General features: G+C 51.3%; 1 protein-coding gene and 1 pseudogene across 2 annotated transcripts in view; one reads left to right on the forward strand and one right to left on the reverse strand.

Moving 5' to 3' along the window:
- Nucleotides 1-24299, reverse strand: part of SLC23A2 (solute carrier family 23 member 2) — a 126859-nt gene that overhangs the window by 85332 nt on the left and 17228 nt on the right. The window contains exon 2 of one of the 2 annotated variants that reach the window (XM_055129984.1): nucleotides 17532-17663. The exons of the other annotated variant lie outside the window; for it this stretch is intronic. The gene's annotated coding sequence lies outside the window, so the exon portion shown is untranslated. The remainder of the gene's footprint in view (nucleotides 1-17531; nucleotides 17664-24299) is intronic. 2 annotated transcript variants of the gene reach the window in all.
- On the forward strand, nucleotides 16912-17012 carry LOC129403903 (U6 spliceosomal RNA; annotated as a pseudogene).

Raw genomic sequence — 24299 nt, forward strand, 5'->3', positions numbered from 1 at the left:
TGAACAGCCAAACTATATTCACAACTGCTAACACCCCACCCCACTATAAAAACCAAACAAACAAACAAAAACAAAAATTAAAAAGAAATACAAAATAGTGGGAATTACCTGTTACCAGGCAATTTTCTACAGGAAACAGAGCGTTATCTGTCTAACCCTCTCTGAGGTCATTCAGGAGGAAGATCAATGGCCAAGGGCGGGTAAAGAGCTGGATGTGCTCATTACTGCCTTAACTATCAAAGGCTTATGAAGCTAAGCCTTTGGTTTGTCTTGGCCACTCACTCATACTCTCAAAGCAAGACTCAGAACGGGTGAGAACAACATGTACCAGAATGCCAGCGACAAAAGGACGAACAAGCCTCTGCAGCTGTCAAAGCGCGGCTCCACACGGAAGCTTAGACAGATGGGAAAACGGAAACCACGACCCTGAGCAGCCTTCGAGCAGAGACAAAAGTGCTGACCTCCACCTGTGCTGGTGGTGGCGGGCCGGTCAGTTCTGGTTTTGGCTTTTTTTAATTTTTATTGATAGAACAGTGCCCTCAAGTTCCGTCTTCCTTTGAGCCAGCAAAGAAGGAGGAGGTTGAGCAGAGACGGGAAGGAGGCCGCTGCAACAGGGAGAAAATACTCCTCACTGCCAGGCTCTAACCCAGACTCCCCAGAAATAAATGATTTTTTAAAGTCCAACTGGCAAATCAAAATTCTGTGAAATGAATGATCTTTGTGGGGAGTGGCAAGAAAACTTGGTGACTGCTAGAAAGTTCCAATCAATGTTCTACTGCTCTGTGCCACCTCTCGAGTGAAGGAAAGGCAAGTATCTACTTTGAATCATTTAAATATTCAGATTCTGGCGTTTGGATTTATGATGAAATACACTGTGGGGAAGTGGCACAGCAGTGGGGCTCTAGCCTTGTTGCACCCAGCCCAGGTGGAAGCCCCAGCAACACACGCCCCTGAGCATCACCCCGGCACTGCTGGGTGGGGCACTTAACTGCATACAGGCCCTGGCAATCCCCAGGAAGACAGGGCCCCAGCTCTGACCCAGAATATGTGCTGGCAGGGGCCCCCAGGTCTCCTGAGCACCCAAAAGAAAGTAACCAAAATAATTAAATAAAACGATACACGTATTAGAATGGCTCACTGGGGAAAACTGCAGGGCTGGAGAGCTAGCACCGAGGTTAAGGTGCCTGCCTTGCAGGAGGCCGACTCTAGTTTGATTCCCGGCACCCGTGGTGTCCCCGCCCAGCACCGACGGGACAGAACCCCACAACCCAGCCAGACACACTGCCCGGTGTGCACACATCCCACTCTGCACTGCTGGACATGGTCCCCAAACCCCTCCCATTAAGAGGAAAAGAAAAGAAAGACGGGGACAGAGCAACTGGACAGCAGGTAAAGAACTTGCCTTGTAAGCGTCAGTCCTGCGTTCAAATCCCCCAGCATCCCATAGGGGCCCTGGAGCACCGCCAGGGGTAATTCTTGAGTGCAGAGCCAGGTGTAGTAATCCATGAGCCTCACCTAGTGTGGCTCAAAAAACAATAAAGAAAAGAAAAAAAGAGAGAGAAAAGACCGTAACACAAGGTCTACAGAATAACCAAAGGCTTATATATGTGCTCCCACAGGTCCCACAGGTGTATAACCCCTTTGGAAAGCAGTTTTATTTGTTTCTTAAAAAATTACAATGGGGCCCAGTGATGTGGCCCAAGTGAGATGTTCAAGATCCTTGGTCCAGCCCCCGGGACTGCCCAGCCTCTACCAGAGCCACTGCCACACCCGCTGTGATCTCCTATTCATCACAAAAAGGTTAAAACACACACTTATACTAAGACTCAGCAATATTACGCTTTAGTTCCTACCCGAGAAATGAAAACCTGTTCAAACAAAACTTGTTCAGAAATGTTTGCATTTGTTTTACTTGCACTGATCAAAATGTGGAAACATTTATTCACCTTCTACACAATGCACGAATAAACTGTGACACAGCTACTAAAACAAGACCAAAGGCCAGAAGAGGAGACTTTATAATAACACTCAGATGTTGACAAGGCTGTCGGCAAACAGAAATTCTCCTACTATTACCAGAAATGTAAAATGCAAGTACTCAAGAGAACAAGTCTGGCAGTGCCTGTGTGCTGTGACCCCAGCAGAGCCACTTCTTGGGACGCCGTGTGTTCAATGGCACACATGAAGTACAGGATGCGGAGCAGAGGGATAACACAGCTGCGACGACAAATTAACCCCAGTCTCTCTCTTCCTCTCTCTTTTTTTTTTTTTTTTTGGTTTAGCTTTCAGTGGCTTTTCCTTTTTTAATTGCTTTTTGGGTCACACCTGACAATGTTCCGGGGTTACTCCTGGCGGTGCTTGGGGGGCCAAATGGGATGCCAGGGATCAAACCCAGGTGGGCTGTTGGCAAGATAAACACCCCATCCACTGTTCTCAACTCCAGGCCAACAATGGTCTCTTGAGTCAACAGACTTGAAAACGTATTTGGGAATAAGCAAATTGGTTTCAGAACCAACCACAGGAGGACTTTCATTTAATGCCTTATTTGACTTTTTTGTTTGTTTCTGGGCCACACCTGGAAGTGCCCAGAGACAGAAGTGGCGGGGAGACGGGTGAGAATCCCATGGAGGGGGGAGGTCCACTCTCAGGTCAGTGCTCAGGGTCGCTAATCCTACAGGGTGCTTGGGAGACCGTAGGTGGTGTGGATTAAACCAGTCGCTGAAGCCTGTTTCAGCCCATTGTTCTGTTTTTGCCCAACTTTTGATGTAAGGTTTTAAACTAGGACCTCCTACAGTGGGTGATCACCCCCTGGTGGGAGGAAGGGGGGTGGGGGGGCTAAAAGGTACCAGGAACAGTACAAGCCTCAGGTGCAATTGGGGGGTGTTGAAGGAAAATGAGGTGGAAGCACAAAGGAGGGGTCCAGAGAGAAAGCTCAAAGGGCTGAGCGCACACTTCTCATGCCTAGGGCCAGGTGTGGTCCCACTGACGCCACAGGGGCATCCCAGCACCCCTGGGGGCAGCCCAAACATTTTTCAGCGATATAAGGGGGGAGGCTGGAGCGATGGCACCGCAGCTCAGGCACTTCTCTGCATGCAGCAGATCCGGGTTTGATCCCCGGCATCCTCTACGGTGCCCCGAGCCTGCCAGGCGTGATTCCTAGTGCAGAGTAAAGGGTTATCCCTGAGCACCGCTGGGTGTGGGCTGAAGGCAAAAAAAAAAAAAGGGGGGGGGGGAGGGAGGAAGGAGAGAAGGGCTGAGGCTACGGCTCGGTGGAAGAACAGTTGCAGCGCGTGTGGGGGGACCCGGGTTCGACTCCCAGCACAGCATGGTGCCCACCTAACTAAGCATGAACCCTGAGCACTAAGCCAAGAGTAACTCCCAAGCCCACCAGGTACAGCCCAGAAAAACAGAAAAAAAAAAAAAAAGAAAAGTTTATTTTCTCTATTGTGCAACTGAGCTAAAGCTGCGGGGATTAGTTCCTAAATAAACACACAAAACACAAGGTGGTCGTCTTTTGCAACAGTGTTCAAACCAGTCACCGAAAGGTCTGAACCAGGGTCAATTGGCCAGAGCTGGCTAGTGTCCGGCATTGTGAAACTGCAGCACACGTCAGAAAGAAATGTGCATGTGGTGACTTGCTTCCAATACGGAACTCTGAATCGGTGACACGTATGGACTTTAACTTAGACTGCGTCTAAACTGTGACAAGCTCACTGCAGCGCATGGGCCATAAGCACTTACAAATGCCAATTCCTATCCAACACCTTTGCTCTGCAGAGATCACGGATGTCACCCAAAGCAAACCCTACTGCTATTTCAATAAAACAGCTTCTTACACGTTGAGTGATTTTATATTCTTTGCTGCCCATATTTTGTACATTTCTTTCTCTTTCAGTGCTTACTAATAACAAATCATAGCAGGGGCGAAAGTGATCGCACATTTACCTTGCAAGCAGCCTAACAAGGCTGATCCCCAGCATTCTATACGGTCCCCCAGCACCACCAGGGACCCCTCCTAAGCAGACCCAGGAGTAAACCCTGAGTATGGCCGAGTGCACCCCACAACCCCCTCCAAAAAATAGGTAGGTGTTGGTGCAACTATTTGGAGTGACAATGTCATCTTTTTATTATATTAAAATGAGGACATTGTGAAAATACTATTGGGGGGCGGCTTTCTAGGTCACACCCAGCAATGCTCAGGGGTCACTCCTGTCTCTGCACTCAGGAATCCTGGTAGTGCTCAGGGAACCATGTGGGATGCCAGGGATCGAACCTGGGTCGGCCGCATGCAAGGCAAATGCCCTACCCGCTATGCTATTATTGTTCTGGCCCCAATGTAAAAATATTACTAACTATCAGTACATGTCCATCAAATCACCCGTATTAACTGGTAAATAAGGTACATACCCATATGGAACTCTGATTTAAGTAAGGGCAAACCAAGCTATTAACTGACCTTTAACTGCACATCGTGTATTTTGGGCGGGTATTCTGGACCACACACACCAGTGCTCAGGAGTCACTTCTGGCTGTATGTTCAGGGATCTCTCCTGGCCAAGCTGAGGGGGAGCCATGTGGTGTCAGGGATCCAATCCAGACCTGCCACAGGCGAGACCACTGCTCGGCCTACTGGGCTCTCTCTGGTCACTCGGGACATCTGGTGGGGGGTGCTGGGCCACACCTCCTGGCGCTCAGAGGACACTTGAGCTCAGTGCTCGGGGGCCATGGATGTGACCCAGGACCAAGTGCATGCGAGGCAAACACTTCAATCCCTGTACTCTCTCTCCACAACCCCATCCCGATGTGTACTTTTAACCATTACTTGCTAATTTTATGAAGCTAAATATCAGTGGTTTACTTCCCTATATGAACCAAATTTTTCCTAATTTATGTGTTGTTTTGTTTGGGGCCAAACCAGCAGTGCTCAAAGGCTCCCATGGCTCGGCGGTCACCCCTGGTGGTGCTTAGTAGATCACACACAGTGCTGGGGATCAAGCCAGGGTTTGGCCATGTGGGTGGAGAGTGTCTTAGCCCCTGTACTACCTCTCGAGTTCTCAATTCATGGACCGGAATGATAGTACAGAGGTCAAGGTGCTTACTCTGCATCAGCCTCCAGGGGTTTGACACCTGAAACCATTTACAGTCCCACCTGGATGGCACCCTAAAAGCAGAGCCAGGAGTAAGCACGCTCTGAGCACTACTGGGTGTCACCCAAAAATAAAACACAAACGACAACAACAAGAAAACAAGGATACTGAAGACTCATCATGTATTGAGAAACATTCCAATTTTTCTATTGAGCCTGATGAGTCAACTTTGCAAGAAAATAAATGCTTGGGGCTGGAGCAACTGTACAGTGGGTAGGGGGGCATTTGACTTGCATGCAGCTGACCAGGTGCCATCCCTGGCTCACCATCACATCCTGAGCCAGCAGCAAGTGATCCCTGAGCATAAGCCAGGAGTTAAGATACGAGCACTGCTTGGGTCTGGTCAAAAACCAAAAGGTGGGGGGAGGAGGAGGGAGAGGAGGAGGAATGCAAATAAAGTCTTGATTTTAAAATACATGCAATTCGGGGCCGGAGCGATAGCACAGCGGGTAGGGCGTTTGCCTTACACGCGGCCGACCCGGGTTCGATCCCCGGCATCCCATATGGTCCCCCATGCACCGCCAGGAGTAATTCCTGAGTGCAAAGCCAGGAGTAACCCCTGAGCATCGCTGGGTGTGACCCAAAAAGCAAAAAAAAAAAAATAAAATAAAATAAAAATAAATAAAATAAATAAAATTAAAAAAAAAAAAGATTTGCTCCATCACCCCAGCTGCAAGAGGCCACCCCCCTCACTTTAAAAAAAAAATAATAATAAAATACATGCAATTCATAAGAGAAAAAAACACCAAGAACTAATTTGGAGGCCAGAGTCACTCGGATGGCTGAGCACACACATTCCATGTGGGAGGCCCAGGTTCAATCACTGCATGGACCCCTGCGCACCGCTAGGGGACATACTCCAAGAACTGTCCCCAGCAACACCAGAAACCTCCTCCCACCACCATCACACCAAAAAAGGAATTATGTGCTAAAAATGTGCAAAGTGATACTAAAGGAGATTTGATAAGTCCCGCACTGGAAGATCTGGAGGGAAGGGGGTCGCCACAGGGGCAATGCCTAGGGACCACTCCAGGCTCTCAGCTCAGGGGTCACGCCATGCCAGGGACTGAACAAGGGTTTCCAGTAGGCAACGCATATGCTCAGCCCGTCGAGCGCGCTCTCCAGCTCTCAGAAAAAATCCCCGAATACCCAAATATCTTGACAGTTGCTGGCGCCTCGGCTCCCGCAGGTGGTATGGCTATGGGGATTTTCTTGTACTATTTCCAAGAACAAAAAGAAAAGAAAAGCAGCCCTGAAAATATTCACTGTAAACTGTGTCATTCATCATCAACAGTCGGCTGCCAAAAATCTGAGTGAACACTTACACAGGTCATTCTATTTTGTCAGTAAAGCAATCAACAAAAACAAAAGCAATTCATTGCACAAGTGGTTGTTGGGGCAACTTGGTGCTGGCAAGAAGGAAGAATTCAATCACTCGCTGATTGAGTTTACTGCTTATCAAAGGAACCTGCTTGTTATGGTTTTAGAAACTGACTCAGTCCTAGAGGTCTTAGAAAACAGAGACAACGTCATCCCACCTCTTGAGATGTGTACTGGGGCTCTCTCTGCCTTTGGAGAAGCCCGCGTTCTCGAAGCACGCTATTCTTTCTCTCGTTCTTTCCCTCGCTCCCTTCCTCAAAATCTTCAAATATAATTTGTTTTTACGTTAAAAAAAAAAAAAAGGTGATGCTTCTTACAAGTCAACCTGATAAGATTCCAAAAAGGACCTAGTTTATCCGACACTGATTTCTTAACTTAATGAAATAAATCTGTGATTATTATTTCATTAAGTTAAGAAATAAATTAGTGAGGGGCCGGAGTGATAGCACAGCGGGTAGGGTGTTTGCCTTGCACGCGGCCGACCCGGGTTCAATCCCCGGCATCCCATATGGTCCCCCAAGCACCGCCAGGAGTAATTCCTGAGTGCAAAGCCAGGAGTAAACCCTGAGCATCTCTGGGTGTGACCCAAAAAGTAAAAAGAAAAAAAGAAAGAAAGAAAGAAATTAGTGATTTCTAAAATTAATGAAATAAATCAAGGTGCTGTGTCAGATGTAATTAAAACAAGGACTATCATTGTAAATAAATCAAGGTGCTGTGTCAGATGTAATTAAAACAAGGACTATCATTTCAGCGTCTATGGCAAAACTTCTGTGCAAATCAAAACTCAGGACAAGGGAGAAAGTTAGCCAGTATCCAAGTGCTGAGGGTCGAAGCCGGGTCTGCTTTTCTTTCACGTTTTAGCAGAAGGATGGTTGAGTTGCCATAAATCTGTCAACTTTCAAAGAAGAAAATGGGGCCAGATCACAGTACAGCAGGTAGGGTGCTTGCTTTGCACACAACTGACACGGGTTCGACCCCCAGCACCCCATATGGTCTCCCAAGCCCTCCCAGAAGTGATCCTTGAGCCCAGAGCCAGGGATGGCCCCAAATGAAAGAAGAGACATGGCCAGAGGGGTAGTACAATGGGGAGGGCGTTTGCCTTGCATGCGGCCGACCCGAGTTCGATCCCCAGCATCCCATATGGTCCCCCAAGCACCACCAGGAGTGATTCCTCAGTGCAGAAACAGGAGTAACCCCTGAGCACTGCTGGGTATGACCCAAAAAGCAAAAAAAAAGAAAAGGAAGAGACAAGAAAGGAAACCCACTGCAAACAGGCAGAAAACTAATAAGCTAACGGCAAGCTCGCCCTTCTCATTAGGATGAACTGCAATGGTATTGTTATTTTTACTTTAATATCATCCCACATTATCTCTTAATTTTCCGCGTGACATGTGACTATTACTAGACTGATTCTAACAACCAATTTTTTCAAGCTGCATCCTCTTGTCTTACAAAACCAGTTTTTCTACGATGTTCTCGGACGTAGGCAGCAGTACAGGCACAGTGAAGACCGCAGATCTGTCACTGCACCTCTCTGTGTTCACGAGAGAGGGGGGATTCCAGACTGTGAGGTGAGGTGAGGTGGGGAGGGTATGGGAGGGGGGGCACCAAGTAATGTTTTTCCAAACATTAGGTGGTTCTGAACAAAAGCTTGTAGGCCAAAGTGGTTGGGAACTTCCATTTTAAGGTGTGCAGTCAGGGGTCCGAGCGAGAGTACAGCAGGGAGGGCGCCAGCCTTGCACGCCGTCTACCCACGTCTGATCCCTGGCACCACACAGGGCTCCCCAGGCCTGCCAGGAATGATCCAGGAGTAAACCCTGACCACCGCTGGGTGCTGCCAGTATTGTACTGGGGGGAGTGGCACAGGCTTGGCTGCTCACAGCACCTGCCTTGCAGGGCCAAGGCTGCTGACCTTGGTGCCAGGTACCCACATGCGGCCTAGTGCAACATCCCGCGCACAGCCACTGATGTCCGAGCTCCACGACGAAGGTGTGTGACCCGCCCCCCACAGGCACAACTCAAGACTTCAGGGCCCGAGTGAGTACAGGGTCACGGCACCTGCTTTACACACAGGTGACCCCAGCTGGATGTCCAGCGCCACTTGATCCCCTGAGCACCGCCAGCACACAGCCACCCACCCCGCAACCACCACCGAGCTGGAGGAGGACCCTGGAGAGCACAGTGGGAGCACCAGAGACGCCCGGCAAGTGCACCCAAGATATGGGCCAACACTGTGACAATGTGAAGACATCCCCTGCCTCCCCCCGCCAGAGTACAGACACAAGCCTCACGTGTGTGGCACCTGCTTACACACCCAACAAGCTTGTGTGGCCCCTTCACCTCAGCAAGGGAAGGAGAAGATAATAAGGAAAAGACAAGCCCGCCCTAAGGAACGGGGAGTCGTGCTCTCTGCAGCCACCCTAGCGAAGTCTGTAGCTACCAGGCAGTAAAAGAGGAGGCTTCTCAGGAGTAGGCAGGGAGCAGGGAGGCAGGAGACATACTGCCCAGTCGGCCATCTGGCATCTTTGGGGGTTTTTACTGGGGGGAGGGTTGACCATACACAGCAGTGCTCGGGGCTTACTTTTAGCTCCGCACTCAGCTCTGGTGATGCTGGGGGGTCCGGTGAGGGGGCCAAACCAGAATCAGCCACCTACAAGGAAGGTGCTTTGACCCCTGGACTCACTCACTGCTCCCACCTATTGGGGGAGCTTTTTGGGTCACACACAGCAATGCTCAGGGTTACCCTGGCTCTGCACTCAGAAATGACTCCTGGCGGTATTCAGGGGACCATATGGGGTGCTGAAGATTAATCCAGATAGCTGCGTGCAGGGCGAACACCTACGTTCGATACTATCGCCCTATTTGAAGAAAAAAAACTGAAAAAAAAATTGTGTGTGTGTGTGTGTGTGTGTGTGTGTGTGTGTGTGTGTGTGTGTGTACACATTTTACCTCCTTCGCTCCCAATCCCACACCCCCACTTGGACAGGGTGGATTTTACCTGGAAATATTGTTTTATTAAGTTAAGCAAAACCAGGAAGGTGGTTCCAGTCCAGCCGCAGGCTAGCAGTCCTATGGAGGGGCTTGGCCGGGCCCTCTCTCAGAGAGGGTGAACCGCCTCGAAAATCCTACACTCTACAGCAAGAGGCAACTCATCTTCATCAACAGAGATAAGGCATTCCGACTACACCACAGGGAGCAATAACCAGCTCTCCTCAAGGCCTGGCAGGAAAACTCTCCATGGGAATGGAGAGAGAGGGATGTCTACAGTTACTCAACATGGGGTAAGACAGCACAGGAAAGAGGGGTGGAGCATGTACCCCATGGCTTAAGGGGGGTGGGGGTGGAGCATGTACCCCATGGCTTAAGGGGGGTGGGGGTGGAGCACGTACCCCATGGAGTGTTTCCTCAGTGGAGGATGAGATCAAGGTTCACAAGAAGGAAGGTGAGAGGCTGGAGAGATAGCACAGCGGGTAGGGCGTTTGCCTTGCACGCGGCCGACCTGGGTTCAAATCCCAGCATCCCATATGGTCCCCTGAGCACCGCCAGGGGTAATTCCTGAGTGCAGGGCCAGGAGTAACCCCTGTGCATCGCCAGGTGTGACCCAAAAAAAAAAGCAAAAAAAAAAAAAAAAAGAAGGAAGGTGAGCCTGGGTCTGGGGAAGAGATGAGTGCAGGACTCACGGGGAGGGGGAGGAGAGGAGATGGGCAAATGCAGAGGCGTGTCAAACGGACACAGGTGCCCTTGTGGTCGGGCTCCGCTCCTGCAAGGACTGTGTCCGGAGGAAGCCAGCTCCAGATGCTGACAAGCAACCTGTCACGTGCCCACCCGAAGGTCAGACCCAGTGACGCCATATGAGCCCTGGTTATATATTTCTGTAGAAGTCCCCCCAAAACACACTCAGCCCTGAGCCAACAAGTCTCCTTTTGTTTGTTCTGTTCGGGCCCCGGGTGGTTTCTGAGCGACCAGGCCCCACGGGAGACAGCCCCGGCCTCTCACATGCGGAGCACAAGGCCTGTCCTTGTGGGCTCTCTTGCCGGCCCCCGAGCAATGGAGGAGTTCACGAAAGGCCGGAGTGACGGCACAGCGGGTAGGACACTTGCCCTGCAGTGCCGCCCCGGGCTCGACCCTCAGCATCTCATACGGTCCCCCAGGCACCGCCAGGAGTGATTCCTGAGTGCAGAGCCAGGAGGAATGCCACAGCATCTCTGGGGCCCCCCACCCCTGCAAAAAAAAAAAAAAAAAAGTTCAAGAAAATAATTAAAATCGGCTCAAGTATTTCATTATGAGAATGTTCACCAACAGGGTTTAGAGTAATACAAGATTAGTTAAGAAGATATTAATACCCCCAAAACAGAAAACTGGGGCCAGGTTCTACGTAAGGGAGCCTTGATCCTGGACACCACCTGGTCCCCCAGCATGTGTGGGCACCTTCTTAGAATGCTGTGGGTAGCAGAAATACGGACTAATGTGGAAATGTGTCCCGCAGGAGAGGGCAGTTGTTAGAGAGACCAGAACCAACAGGACTGATCCTGCCCAGAGAAGGGGGTGAGGAAACAGGTGGTTTTTCTCATCCTCGTTTCTCGACCCTGCACGTAGACAGCGGTGATGATGGCAAGCCTCCAGCTCAGTCGACCTGAGCAGGACACTGAGGCAAGGGCAGGTGGGGGAGGCCCAGGGGCAGCAGGCAGGCACTGCAGAGCGAAGCCCCGGGGCTCTGGGGTCGCCCAGGAGCTGCAGGCGGGGCCCCAGTCTCATTCTCCGGGGGGCTCAAAGGAGCGCGGTCAGAGGCCGGCACCGCGTATGTTCAACACATCTGGACTCCGGCCCTGAATGGCCCACAGACCCTTCATCTGACCTAACAGCGGCCCTGTCCCTCGCACCTGCCTAGGCCTGTTCTTTTCAGAGCCGGGAGAAAAAGAGCCACCCCACCCCACCCCACGCTAGAGAGTCCGCCCCTTTTTTTTTTTCTATTTTTGCTTTTTGGGTCAGGAGTTCCTCCTCACTCTGCACTCAGAAATCAGAGTGCAGAGGGACCCTATGGGATGTCAGATCGAGCCTGGGTCAGCTGCATGCAAGGCAAGTGCCCTCCCCGCTGTACTATCTATCACTCAACAGTCTGCTTTAACACCTGCTACGGTTCCTGAGCAAACCGCCAGGAGACGGCAGAGGACGGCGGGCAGGGCACATAGGCACCAGGGCCCAACCTGGGCTTGACCGCCAAGACCACGCAGCCCCGAGCATCGCACGCAGGGTGCAGCCCTGGAGGCCACAGCTCTGCCCTGGTGCTCGGCTAGCCCCGGCACTGCCAGGTCCGAGCAGCATGGCTCCCTCTGGCCCCGGCACTGCACCACCCTGGAGCGCGACTTGGGAGCCCCAGAAGAAAAGAAAAAGAAAACTGCTGAAAATACCAAGAAGAGAGAAAGAGCCTTGCACACATCCATGTTTGTACGCGATTCTTTCCCCTTTTCTGGGGGGTGGGAGGGTGTATGGGTACACAGCCGGTGTGCGCAGGGCTTACTCCTGGCTCTGCAGGCAGGGAGGATTCCTGGTGCTCTTAGGGGACCAACCGGGATGCCGAGGATAGAGCCTTGGTCGGTCACAGGCAGGGCAGCACCTTACCCACCGCACTAGCACACCGACCCCTCTTTTTCCTTTCAGAAATTTTGTTGTTTTGTTTGTTTGGGGTCCACACCTGGCAGTGCTCAGGGATGCCCCAGGCAATGCTTGGGGACCCCTCCAGGTGGAGGGCAGGCGGTGCCAAGGATGGGGCCAGGTCACCCAGTGTGCGCAAAGCGCCTCACCCGCTGTACTGTCTCATGTTTCACACGGTCCCAAGGCCTCTTTAATTTCCCTTTAGGTGAGAGGACGAGTGAATGAACACACCTCTAAACAACGCCCAGGTGAAGGTACCTCTGCGCTGGCTCAGCACCCCTTCCCTGGCAACGGGAAGACCCTGCGATCCGACAGGAGAAACCACGAGAAAAGGGAAGTCGGGAGAAGAAGCCCCCGAGACTGCCACGTCAAGTCCTGGGATGAACAGGCCACATCAGGGGCTTACAAGCCAAAAACATTCCACAGTGCTAAGCCACGTGGCACCCAGGCAGGGACCCCGGGTCCCACGTCCCCATCTGCACAAATGACACGGGCTGTCCCTCAAGCAGACACCAGGAAAACCTGGCCAGTGTTCTGACTTTCTTTCACTGGCTGTGGGATGGCCACTCCTAGGACGCTGTGATAGGTAAACCGCCATTACCAGCTGTCCTTAATAGAGCAGCCAGACAGTAACATGCGACTCCTATTATAATGGTATCAGACAGTGCTGGTCTAAAATAAAAAGTGGGGGGCTGGAGCAATAGTACAGCGGGTAGGGCATTTGCCTTGCACGCAGCTGACCCGGGTTTGATTCCCAGCATCCCATATGGTCCTTTGAGCACTGCCAGGGGTGATTCCTGAGTGCAGAGCCAGGAGTACCCTCTCTGCATTGCCAGGTGTGACACCCCCCCAAAAAAAAAGCATAAATAAATAAACAGAATTGAAAGTGGGTAACCCGAGGCAAGGAAGAGCAAAGGCGGTGTGAAGGGTGACCATGACTCGAGTGCATCCTTCCAGAGGCACGAGACGCACCGCACCAGCAGAAATCCCAGAGCCCTGGAGAAACGCAGCAGGAAGGCCATGGGGAGAGATCTGCTCTCCCAGGGAAGCAACAGGAACCCCAGCAAGCAGCCGGGCCCGGCCTGGGAGGGATTCAGCAACACAGCAGGGACCTCCTTTGTGTGAGGCCCTGGGTCTGACCCCAGCTTGCCCACCTCTACCCCACAGGATCCATCCCAGGCTGAACTCTTCGAACATTAAAGGGGCTTGACGATTCCTCCACCGTGGGTTCTGGTTTGTATGGCAGTTAGAAACAGATGGCGGGGGCTGGAGCGGCAGTGCAGAGGGTAAGGTGCCTTACCTTGCATGCTCAACCCAGCTGTGATCGAGGGCATACCTTATGGTCCCCCAAGCACCACCAGGAATAATTCCTGAGTGCAGAGCGAGGAGTGACCCCTGAGCATTGCGAAGTGTGACCCCCCCCCCAAAAAAAAAGATGAGGGGGCCCCCCGAAAGGCAGGGTTCGAGCTTTGCATGGAGCTCTGGTCCCATCCCCAGCACCCCGTCTCTGCAGGAAGCACTGAGCTCACCAGGAGTACCCACAGCACTGCCTCCCCCAAAATGAAACTCCGTTTTCTACTCAAAACAACAGATCATTACAAGGAATAGGTCAGATTCATCGAGATCTCCCCTTCCCACCCCCGGGGCAAACACTAATCAGCAAACCTCTTACCCAATTTATACACAGGCAGATCCCTTTTACATTTTTATTTTAAACCGGGACCAAAAAACCTCTTTTAAAACCATTGATAAAATACATCCAGCTGAAAAGGAGGGCACTGCTCTAAAGGGGGCCAGTGTCCCCTTTCACGGAGCCGTTACACAACTGTTCTGCTTTACTCTGTCCTTCCCTTCTTGTGTAAGCGCCGTGATTCTCACGCGTGTTTACAGGGGCTTTTCAAGCAGCTCAGTTTCTCCAGCAAATATTTAAAGCTCTTGTGACTCCTTATCAAGCTATAAACACGGCGTTTTTAAAAAATATATACAACATGTTTGATCACAGGAAATGACGCCAGACAACTGCCCCAAGGCTGGAGCAAGAGCCTGACCCCAGTCCATCGTAAAGTCGCGGAACCTTCGAGCGCCAACATGATGGGAACACAACTTTATGAAACATCAGTTTCTGGGCAGAGATGAAAGTGGAAAAGAATCTCCTGCTGACAGCGACAGTAGAGTGGCAGAGCTTCTCCCTCACAGCGGCCAACCCGGGTTCAGTCCCCGGCATCCACATTGTCCCCTGTGCACTGCCAGGAGAAATTCCTGAGAACAGAACCAGGAACAACCCCTGAGCACGGCTGGGGTAGCCCTCCCCACCCCCCACCTGCCAAGAAAGAATCCACTGCTAGGCCAAGGCTCAACGGTAAAACATGAGCCTTGAGTGAATGTGTGGGGCTCGGGGTTGATCTGAAACACTCAAGAAAGGTAAAGGTACTGGGGCAAGTATCTTGGCAACTCGGCAGGGATGGTGACCAGCAGACAAGGCGATGAACACATAAGCAACTGCAAAGGGGAGAGGGGCTGGAGCGGTAGCACAGCGGGTAGGGTGTTTGCCTTGCACCCGGCCGACCCAGGTTCGATTTCTGGCATCCCATATGGTCCCCCAAGCACCGTCAGGAATAATTCCTGAGTGCAGAGTCAGAAGTGACTGCTGAGCATCGCCGGGTGTGACCCAAAAAGTAAAGAAAAAAAAATTCAAAGGAGGGCAGATAGAAGAGGATGGTGCCAGATGACTTCTGCTGAAAGATCAATAATGTCTTTGGAATTCAAAGTGGGAACGGATTTGATATGGTTTGGATGCACTGAGTTTGAGCTGGTGATGGTGTGGACGGCATGTACATCTGACAAGTACCTACAAAGGACCACTCAGAGATTGGAAAGAAAAGCTCTTGAGAATGCACCAGCAGCAACAACAGTGGAGAGGGGGAGGAAACAAAACGTTTAGGGCCAGAGAGACAGCACAGGATTAAGGCACCTGTCTTGCACACGGCCCACTCGAGTTCCATCCTAGGTATCCCAGTACCGCCAGGGGTAAGCCCTGACCCCTGTCTAGATGTGGAACCAAAAATTTTAAAAAGCCTAGGGGCTGGAGTGATAGCACAGCAGGTAGGGCATTTGCCTTGCACACGGCCAACCCGGGTTTGATTCCCAGCATCCCATATGGTCCCCTGAGCACTGCCAGGAGTAATTCCTGAGTGCATGAGCCAGGAGTAACCCCTGAGCATCGCTGGGTGTGACCCAAAAAGAAAAAGAAAAAAGCACACCTTAAAACAAACTAAATAAATAAAAATAAATCACTGGGGTGGGGTTTTGGTGCCACACCTGGGGGTGCTCAGGACTGGCTTACTCCAGGCTGTGTGCTCAAGGGCCACTCCTAGAGGGACCATATTGGGTTCCGGGGAATGAAACCAGGCTGGCTGCACGCAAGTCACGCGTCCTACCAACTGCACTCTCTCCCCAGCACCTAAAGGACACAATTTTTTACTGCATGGAAACGCATGGCCTCCGCCCTGCCCCGAGATATGCTTCCTGCGCTGGGGCAGGGGCAGGGCCGCAAGTTCGAGCCCCATCACTGCAGATCCTGCCCTGCCCTGGCTCAGCACCTCTACATGTGGTCCCATTCCATCCAAAGAGGTAAAGAAAGTAACACTGACACCCGCTACAACGGATAAGCGGTCTTGACATTAGCTGTCGTTAGACGCCACCACACTGAATAAACCATTTCGGCAAGACAGGGCATCTCGGAGAATATTGATCAGAGAGAGTGAAAGCTTCTGCAGCTTCTCTGCAGGACAATTTGCCAATATCTATCAAAACCAAACATGATTTTCATGTGCTGCTCTCTGGCAACTTTCCTATGAGAAGTCCACTTGGGGCCTGCGGCCCAGTACAAGGGTCCGGCTGCATCACCTGCATGCAGCCGCACCTTTTGTTTTTGTGTTCTGTTTTGTTTAGAGCCCACACCAGGCTGTGTTCAGGGCTTACTTCTGGCTCTGCACTCAGGGATCACTTCTGGAGAGACCAGGGGGAACAATACGGAGTACCAGGGCTTGAACCCAAGTCGGTCACTTGCAAGGTACGCATCCTACCCACTCTACTCTCTCTCCGGCCGAGCGGGCCCAAGTTTGATGCCTGGCACCACGTACAATACACCAGGAGTAATCGAGCACTGAGGGTGGGCAGAGGGAGGGGCAGAGGGAGGCGGATGGACAGAGGAAGGAGGGAATGAAGGGAAGAATTACTTATGACTATCTGTCCATAAGTACAGATTGTCAGACTGTCGTCCCGTTGTTCATCGATTTGCTCGAGTGGGCACCAGTAACGTCTCCATTGTGAGACTTGTTGTTACTGCCTTTGGCATATCGAATACGCCACGGGGAGCTTGCCAGGCTCTGCCATGCGGGTGGGATACTCTCGGTAGCTTGCTGGGCTCTCTGAGAGGGACGGAGGAATCGAACCCAGGTCGGCCACATGAAAGGCAAAAGCCCTACCCGCTGTGCTATCACTCCAGCCAATAAATACACGTACAAGAAATTCACTCCAGGGGCGAGGGAGACAGCTCAAAGGACTGATGCAGATGCCTGGCACGAAGGAGGCCAGGGTTCGATCCCCAGCACCACCTGCCCATCCCTGAGCACCACTGGGGCACCCCTGAACAGAGTAGAAAGGAGCAACCCAGAGTCACCAGAGGGGGCCAAAAACAGAAAGGTCAATTCAGCAGTGCTGTGTTTCCTTTGGCAGCAGAAACGGCCATATTCTAAGACTTGAACCAAACAGAAACGAGCCTGGCCCAGGCACAAGGATGGCACACAAATCTGTGAAGCTTTCCATGTTTTTCAGGTCTGTAACCTTGTGTCTCGAGGTGATTCAGTTAGAACAATTTCTTTTTCAATTCAGTAGTGCTGTTTACAACAGCAAGTTCCAGACAAGCAGGAAGCCCAGTGTTACCCGTGGCGGGCGGACGGAGCTTCCTCGCCTTCACGCCGCACAACTCCGGAAAGGGGAGGGCCGGGCTCTCCCACAGAAAGCACCAAGGACTCATGCGTTTGGATTTAAAAATCTTAAAGTAAAAAACTCAAAGCCATGTGAAAGGGAATGAAAATAATTCCTCCCCTAATTAATAAGGTGGCCAGACTGTGCCAGCTGATATTCCGGTGTGATGAATTTCCATGGAATTGGGCTGAAATGTCCTTAGCGTGAGCATTAGCCTTCCCATCCGTTACCCCTGGGCCCACCGCGAGGCTGTCTCGGACGCCAAGAGTGAGGCCGGGCATGCGCAGGGGACAGCTCAGGCAGTCGGCGCATCCCAGCATGTAGCATGCAACACAGAACGAGAACGACTGTGTTCAAACGCACCTAAGGGAGGCGGCGCGGACCTGTCCATACGCTCTGCGTTACGAGCCAAGCCACACGTTACATTTCCTGGTGCTGCGGAGGTCCAGGCTCGAAACCCGCAGGGAGTCCGGATTAGCAGAGTCAAGATCCAGGCTAAAGAGAAACAAATAGCAAATTAAAATAAAAAGTAGGGGCTGGAGCAATAGCACAGCGGGGAGGGCGTTTGCCCTGCACGCGGCCAACCCAGGTTCAATTCCCAGCATCCCATAGGTCCTCTGAGCGCTGCCAGGGGCAATTCCTGAGTGCAGAGCCAAGAGTCACCCCTGTGCATCAGGGTGTGACAAGAAAGGAAGGAAGGAAGGAAGGAAGGAAGGAAGGAAGGAAGGAAGGAAGGAAGGAAGGAAGGAAGGAAGGAAGAGAGAGAGAGAGAGAAGGAAGGGAAGGGAAGGGAAGGGAAGGGAAGGGAAGGGAAGGGAAGGGAAGGGAAGGGAAGGGAAGGGAAGGGAAGGGAAGGGAAGGGAAGGGAAGGGAAGGGAAGGGAAGGGAAGGGAAGGGAAGGGAAGGGAAGGGAAGGGAAGGGAAGGGAAAGTAATGGCCAGGCCTAGCAGGAGGCACACGGGAGGAGTAAAGTCTACTTGCTACACAGCCTAGTCCCCACAGGGCAACACACCCCACAGTGCTCTGGAGTCACTCCCAATGGTGCTCAAGGAAACATAGTGTCAGGAATAAAACCCAGCCTCCAATACGCAAAGTGTGTGCTCCAGCCCACTGGAATACCTCCCTCCCTTCCCCACAGCCCTACAGCTTTACACTGAAAGAACATCTCCAAGGCCCCAACCCATCCTTGGGCAGAATCACAAATCAATTCCTTAAAAAAAAAAAAAAATCATGTGTAGCGTGACAATCGTACAGCAGTAAGGCACTCGCTCCGCACACTGTAGACCTGAGTCAAGCCCCAGCACGGTCCCAAGCACCACTGGGAGTGGTCCCTGAAGCCAGGCATCTGTCCAGTCCTGCACAATGCTGGGCACAGCCCAACAAGCCCAGGCCCCACTACAAAGTCCACTCTATATTTGCCCACACTCTTTCTGAGGAGGTAAGAACACCTGGGAAAGCAACTCTGCATTCAGCTGAACTTTCTTATACATCATCATCATCATCATCATCATCATCATCATCCCACTGATCATCGATTTTCTCGAGCGGTCTCAGTAACGTCTCCATTCGTCCTAGCCCTGAGATTTTAGCAGCCTCTCTCTACTCGTCCTTCCCAACGGAGCCGCACCGGAGGCTCTTTCAGGGTCAGGGGAATGAGACCCAACATTGTTACTGGTTTTGGCATATGAATACGACACAGGGAGCTTGCCAGGCTCTCCCATAGATACGTTAAACTACATATTCCCAATCACTGACCATGGACGGAAAAGCAAAACAGGGGCCAATGGACTGAGAGCATGCTTTCCATGTGGGGGGCCTGGTTCAAGCCCTGGTACCACATGGTCCTCCACTCACCCAAAATATGCCCAGTGGTGCCCCCCACCTAAAAATTTTTTTTAAATAAAGAAAAATGAAACAAAAAAGCAACTTTGTAAAGATATCTTTAGTTCTATGTCTCAGACACTCTCCTACACAGGATATATATGCATAACTGTGACAACTACTGGTCCACACACTTCACAGGTAAGAAAACCTAAGGGCCAGGGACCTGACTCAGAATACGAGCACAAGCATGGCGTGTCTGGGGCCCTGGTTTCTATTCCAAGCACTGCAATTAATTTAATTAAAAATCCAGGGGCTGGAGTGATAGCACAGCAGGTAGGGGGTTTGCCTTGCATGCGGCCAACCCGGGTTCGATTCCCAGCATCCCATAGGGTCCCCTGAGCACCGCCAGGGGGCCAGGAGTGATTCCTGAGTGCAGAGCCAGGAGTAACCCCTGTGCATTGCCAGGTGTGACCCAAAAAGCAAAAAATAAATAAATAAATCCAAACTAGAGGCTGGAGCAATAGTACAGTGGGTAAGGTGTTTGTTTGCCTTGCAAGAAGCTGCACCAAGTTCAATGCAGGGCACCCAATCCCCAGCAAGAGTGATTCCTGAGCAACAAGGACTTACTCGTGGCGGTGCTAAGGGGGCTGAACGGGATGCTGGGGATCGAACTCATGCAAGGCAGGTGCCCTACCCATCATATTACTTCTGTGGCCCCGAGGTTCTCTCTTTTTTTTTTTTTTGCTTCTTTGGGTCACACCCAAGCGATGCACAGGGGTTACTCCTGACAGTGCTCAGGAGACCACATGGGATGCTGGGGATCGAATCCAGGCTGGCTGCGTGCAAGGCGAACACCCTACCCGCTGTGCTATAGCTCTAGCCTCTAGGTTCTGTTTCTTACAATGGGTTACTGGTCGATACTTGTGCTTATTCACAAGTTGCTCGTTCTACTGTTTATTAAACGTTATTACACGCACCTTACATACGCTTGCACCTATGCGGGGGGCGGGGGGGCTCACAATAAAAAGCACCCAAAGCCTGACTCACAAATTGGCGGCCACCTCCACAGAAAACGGAGCCAGGGGAGGTGAAGACAGACGAGGCAGTAACAAAGGGATCGCTGGAAAGCATTTGAGCTGTGACTCTTTCAATCCCACTGTTTGCTCTGGGGTATTTGCACCATGCTGGGTGTGACCCAAAAAGCGAAGACGCACGCACCACCACTCACCTCGGGACCAGGAGCGAGTGAGCACAGACCTGCCGGGTGACCCGAGCCAGGCCAGGTCAGCCCTCCGCAAGCCTGGTTTGGGTTTTGGGGTGGGGGGGTATTTTTGTTTGTGTTGGCTTTTTTCCTGGGGGGGGGGGCGGGGGGAAAGGTATGTGAACAGTAACCAACCTGTATTTTCAGTTTCAGAAAATTAACAGGGGTCTCCTGCTGTGTGCGATAAATACGATTACTCATTTTAAGTGATTAAATGGTGAGAGGAAGAAATGGTGCTATTCCTCTTTCAGAAACATCCCGCACACGAGGCCTGGAGTGAAAAGGCATTCTCCCAAAATAGGATCTCCATAACCGCGAAGCTATTTTAATCTACATTTATTAAAAATTTACACAGAGGGAGGTAGAAAAGGCGTTTAATCATCGATGAGGATTAGTCCAGAAGAATGGAAAAAAAAAAATGAAAGAAGGGAAGCTCAAACGAAACAGCTTAGTTTCAATCAAGTAAGTATGTGAGCTCTCCAGAAATCCCAAGCTGCCCGACTCGTGTGGCATACTCCCGCTCTTCACTGCCGTGTAGCTGTCGGGTATGTCTGAGTAAACAGGTCAGGGCTGGGAAGAACAAGCGTCAGCTCCCCTCAAGTCTGTAGGGGGTGTTCAGAGGTTGTGCAACTTTCCAGTTCTGCTTTACAGCCTTTCCACAGGAAATGTTTTTCCATGTGTATCTGCTTCATAAGTCCTTTAAATATCTAAGAATTAACTTTAAAATGTTTTTCAGGATGGAGCAAGTGCTTTGCACGCAACAGCCCTGGCTTTAATCCCTGGCACTGCATGGACCCAAGCGCCCAATTGGGTACGACAAAAAAATCGAAATTACAATAAAAGATTGGGGTAGGAGTGATAGTACAGTGGGTAGGGCGTCTGCCTTGCACGCAGACCTGGGTTCAATCCCCGCCGGTCCCCCGAGCAGCGCCAGGAGTAATTCCTGAGTGCAGAGCCAGGAGTAATCCCTGAGCAACGCCGGGTGGGTGTGACCCAAAAATCGAAAAATAAAATGAAATAAAAGATTGTGGAGGTAAAGCTGCAAATTAGGAAGGCGTCCTCACAGAGGAGCCAGAAGAACAGAACAGCGGGTGCCCTGCGGGCAGCTGAGCCTGGGTCAACCCCCAGCACCACATATGGCTCCCGGAGCATCCACAGGAGGGTCCCAGAGCACAGAATCAGGAATAGCCCCCTGAGTGCCAAAACCTCCAACAGCCAAGATGCCATCCCAGCTGCCAATGATAGGAAAGTCCTGAAGAGCCACAGGGCACTTCTATCACGCCATGAAGACTTCTCTCTGGGCAACCACTTGCTCGCTGGTGCTCTGCCTCACGCATAGCCCTGCTGATCGGGGAACACCCACAGGGCCCGGCCGCTCCGCCACTGAGCTGGGGAAGACCACACAGACGCAGCTCGGAAGCTAGCTGCTTTTGGGGCGGGGGGAGGTTAGGGAGTGACGCCAGTGGATTCCCCCTGGCACACTGCTCTGGGGTCACTTCCGGAAGTGCTCAGGGGACCAGGCAGTGACAGGGATCGAACCAGGGACATCCGCACATATCACAAGTGCTCTGACTCAGCCCTCTGAGCTCTCCTCTGGGGCCACAGAATCTTCCTGAGAAAGTAATCAGGCCCCTCAAACACCAGGCCTTCTGGGGGGCACCCCTGAGCTGGTCTGCTCCAGACACAGCTCTGTCCTCACACGTCCTACCACATGGGAAGCCAAAGCCGCTACCCTTTGCACACACGGACTCAGCCGAGGGCACAGCCTGACAGCCCGGCCCCTCTGGGCACTGCGAAGGTGTCTCCATGAGCACGGGACACATCACCTGATCTCCCCCACAACTGCCGCTCTGAAAGCACAAGACAGCATTCAGAACTTCTCTTACTGAGGGCAGGGAGGGAGGTTATACGCGGTGGCTTTCAGAGAAACCGGCTTCCTAGTGAAAAACCATTCGCCACTCTATTTACCAGGGTACAGAACTGCTGTCTTTGTTTTTTACCACTTCCTTAAATAGGAAGTCGTAATTTCCTATTGCAGAAACAGAAGACATAACCCCAGGACCAATAATACCCAGTCAGACACTTGGAGCGGCTGAACCACTCATTCTCAGTTCAGTACCTGGCTGCCAAAGGCACTGACAAGGGGGGCAGAGAGATAGTCCAGTGGCTAAAATGCTTGCCTGGAAAAAAATAAAATGCTTGCCTGGCACGCAGCTGACCCATACTTGAACCCAGCGCCACCGAGGGTCCCCAAGCACTGCCAGGAGTGATCCCTGAGCACAGAGTCAGGAGCAAGCCCAGAGCACGGCCAGGTGTGGCCCAAAAGACACACACAAAAAAGCACCATCACATAAATATACCTGAAAACAGGAAATGCGCCCTTTTTTGGTTTGTTTTAAGGAAAAATGTTTTGAAAACCTAAACAAACGACAGCAGGAAAATTTACAAAAGCCAAGACCCATGCTCAGAAAAGGTCCCAGGCCCAGACAGATTCACAGGTGACCACAATTCTTCAGACACCTGCCTGGGGACTGGCGCTAGGACACAGGTATAGAGGTTAAAACCACTGGTCTAGGGGCTGGAGCGATAGCACAGCAGGTAGGGCATTTGCACGAGGCCAACCCGGGTTTGATTCCCAGCATCCCATATGGTCCCCTGAGCACTGCCAGGAGTGCAGAGCCAGGAGTGAGCCCTGTGCATCAGTGGGTGTGATCCAAAAAGAAAAAAAAAAAAAAAAAAACACTAGTCTACCACCTTGGGTAGAACTGCGGGTCCACTGGGGCCAATGAGTACAGGAGTTAAGGCACTTGTGCACGCCGACCTGGGTTTGAATCAGCTGTGCCACACACGGTCTTCCAGGCACCACCAGAGGTCACTCCTGAGCAGAGCAGGAACAGACCCCTGGCTCAGCACTGTAGGTTAAGTGGCCCAAAACCAAAAAAAAAAAAAAGTGTTTTTAATTACACCGGGCCTGCTCGGAGATTACACCTGGCAGGCTCAGGGGACCATAAGGGATGCAGAGAACTGAACTTGGAAATTCAATTCAGCCATGTTCAACGTAAGCACCCTGCCTGCAGTACTTCCTCTTGGGCCCCTAAAATTTGGGGGACTGGGTTTTGTTGGGGTTTTAACTAGAGGATGCAGGTCTGCAGGTGAGAAAGGCTGAATGATGCACCAGCCTCCTCACATAAGACCTGGGAAAACAGACCCTCCTGATTCCTCTGGGAAATAAACAAGAAAGTACGCAGCCGACCGGGGTCACATGCATCCTCAGCACTGCAGAGGGTCCCCTGAGCCCCACCAGGAGTAACCCGGGAGCACTGCAGGGGGGCGGTGACTCAAAAACAAAAAAAAGGGGGGGATAAAAGGCCTAATAATGCTAACTTCACTTCAGGATTTTCTTTTTTTTAAAAAAAAACTTTTTATTAAATCACCATGTGGAAAGTTACAAAGTTCGCAGGTTTATATGTCAGTTATACAATATTCAAACACCCATCCCTTCACCAGTGCCCATATTCCACCACCAGAAACCCCAGTATACCCCCCGCCCCCACCCCCTACCCCCTACTGTATAACTAATGAATTTCACTTCATTTTTTCTTTACCTTGATTACATTCCATAATTCAACACAAAACTCACTATAGTTGTTAGAGTTTCCAACCAAGAGAGACAGACCTACTACATTTGATAATTAGTTTTTCATTGCTGGAAATGAAGAGATATGTAGCCCCACTGCTACAAGTACATAACTCTCTCTCTTTTTTTTTCCCTTTTTCCTTTTCCCTTTTTTTTTTTCCTTTTTCCCCCTCATCCTCCTTCCAGCGCCTCATAGTATGGTGTACGCCACGCCGCGTCGGCCAGCATGAGGCTTTTGCTTAGTTCACAGTCCAGAGAGGTGGCTGCTACATTAAAAACCTTCAATATTTCAACAGAAACTTACTGTTATTATTTGGAGTTTCCCCCCCAAGTCAGACCTGTTCAAAAGGAACCATTTCACATTGCTGACAATTATAAATGTTAAGTCTCGAGGATGCTGCCGCGTCCG

Source organism: Sorex araneus, chromosome 3, assembly GCF_027595985.1.
Source record: "Sorex araneus isolate mSorAra2 chromosome 3, mSorAra2.pri, whole genome shotgun sequence".
Taxonomy (NCBI): domain Eukaryota; kingdom Metazoa; phylum Chordata; class Mammalia; order Eulipotyphla; family Soricidae; genus Sorex; species Sorex araneus.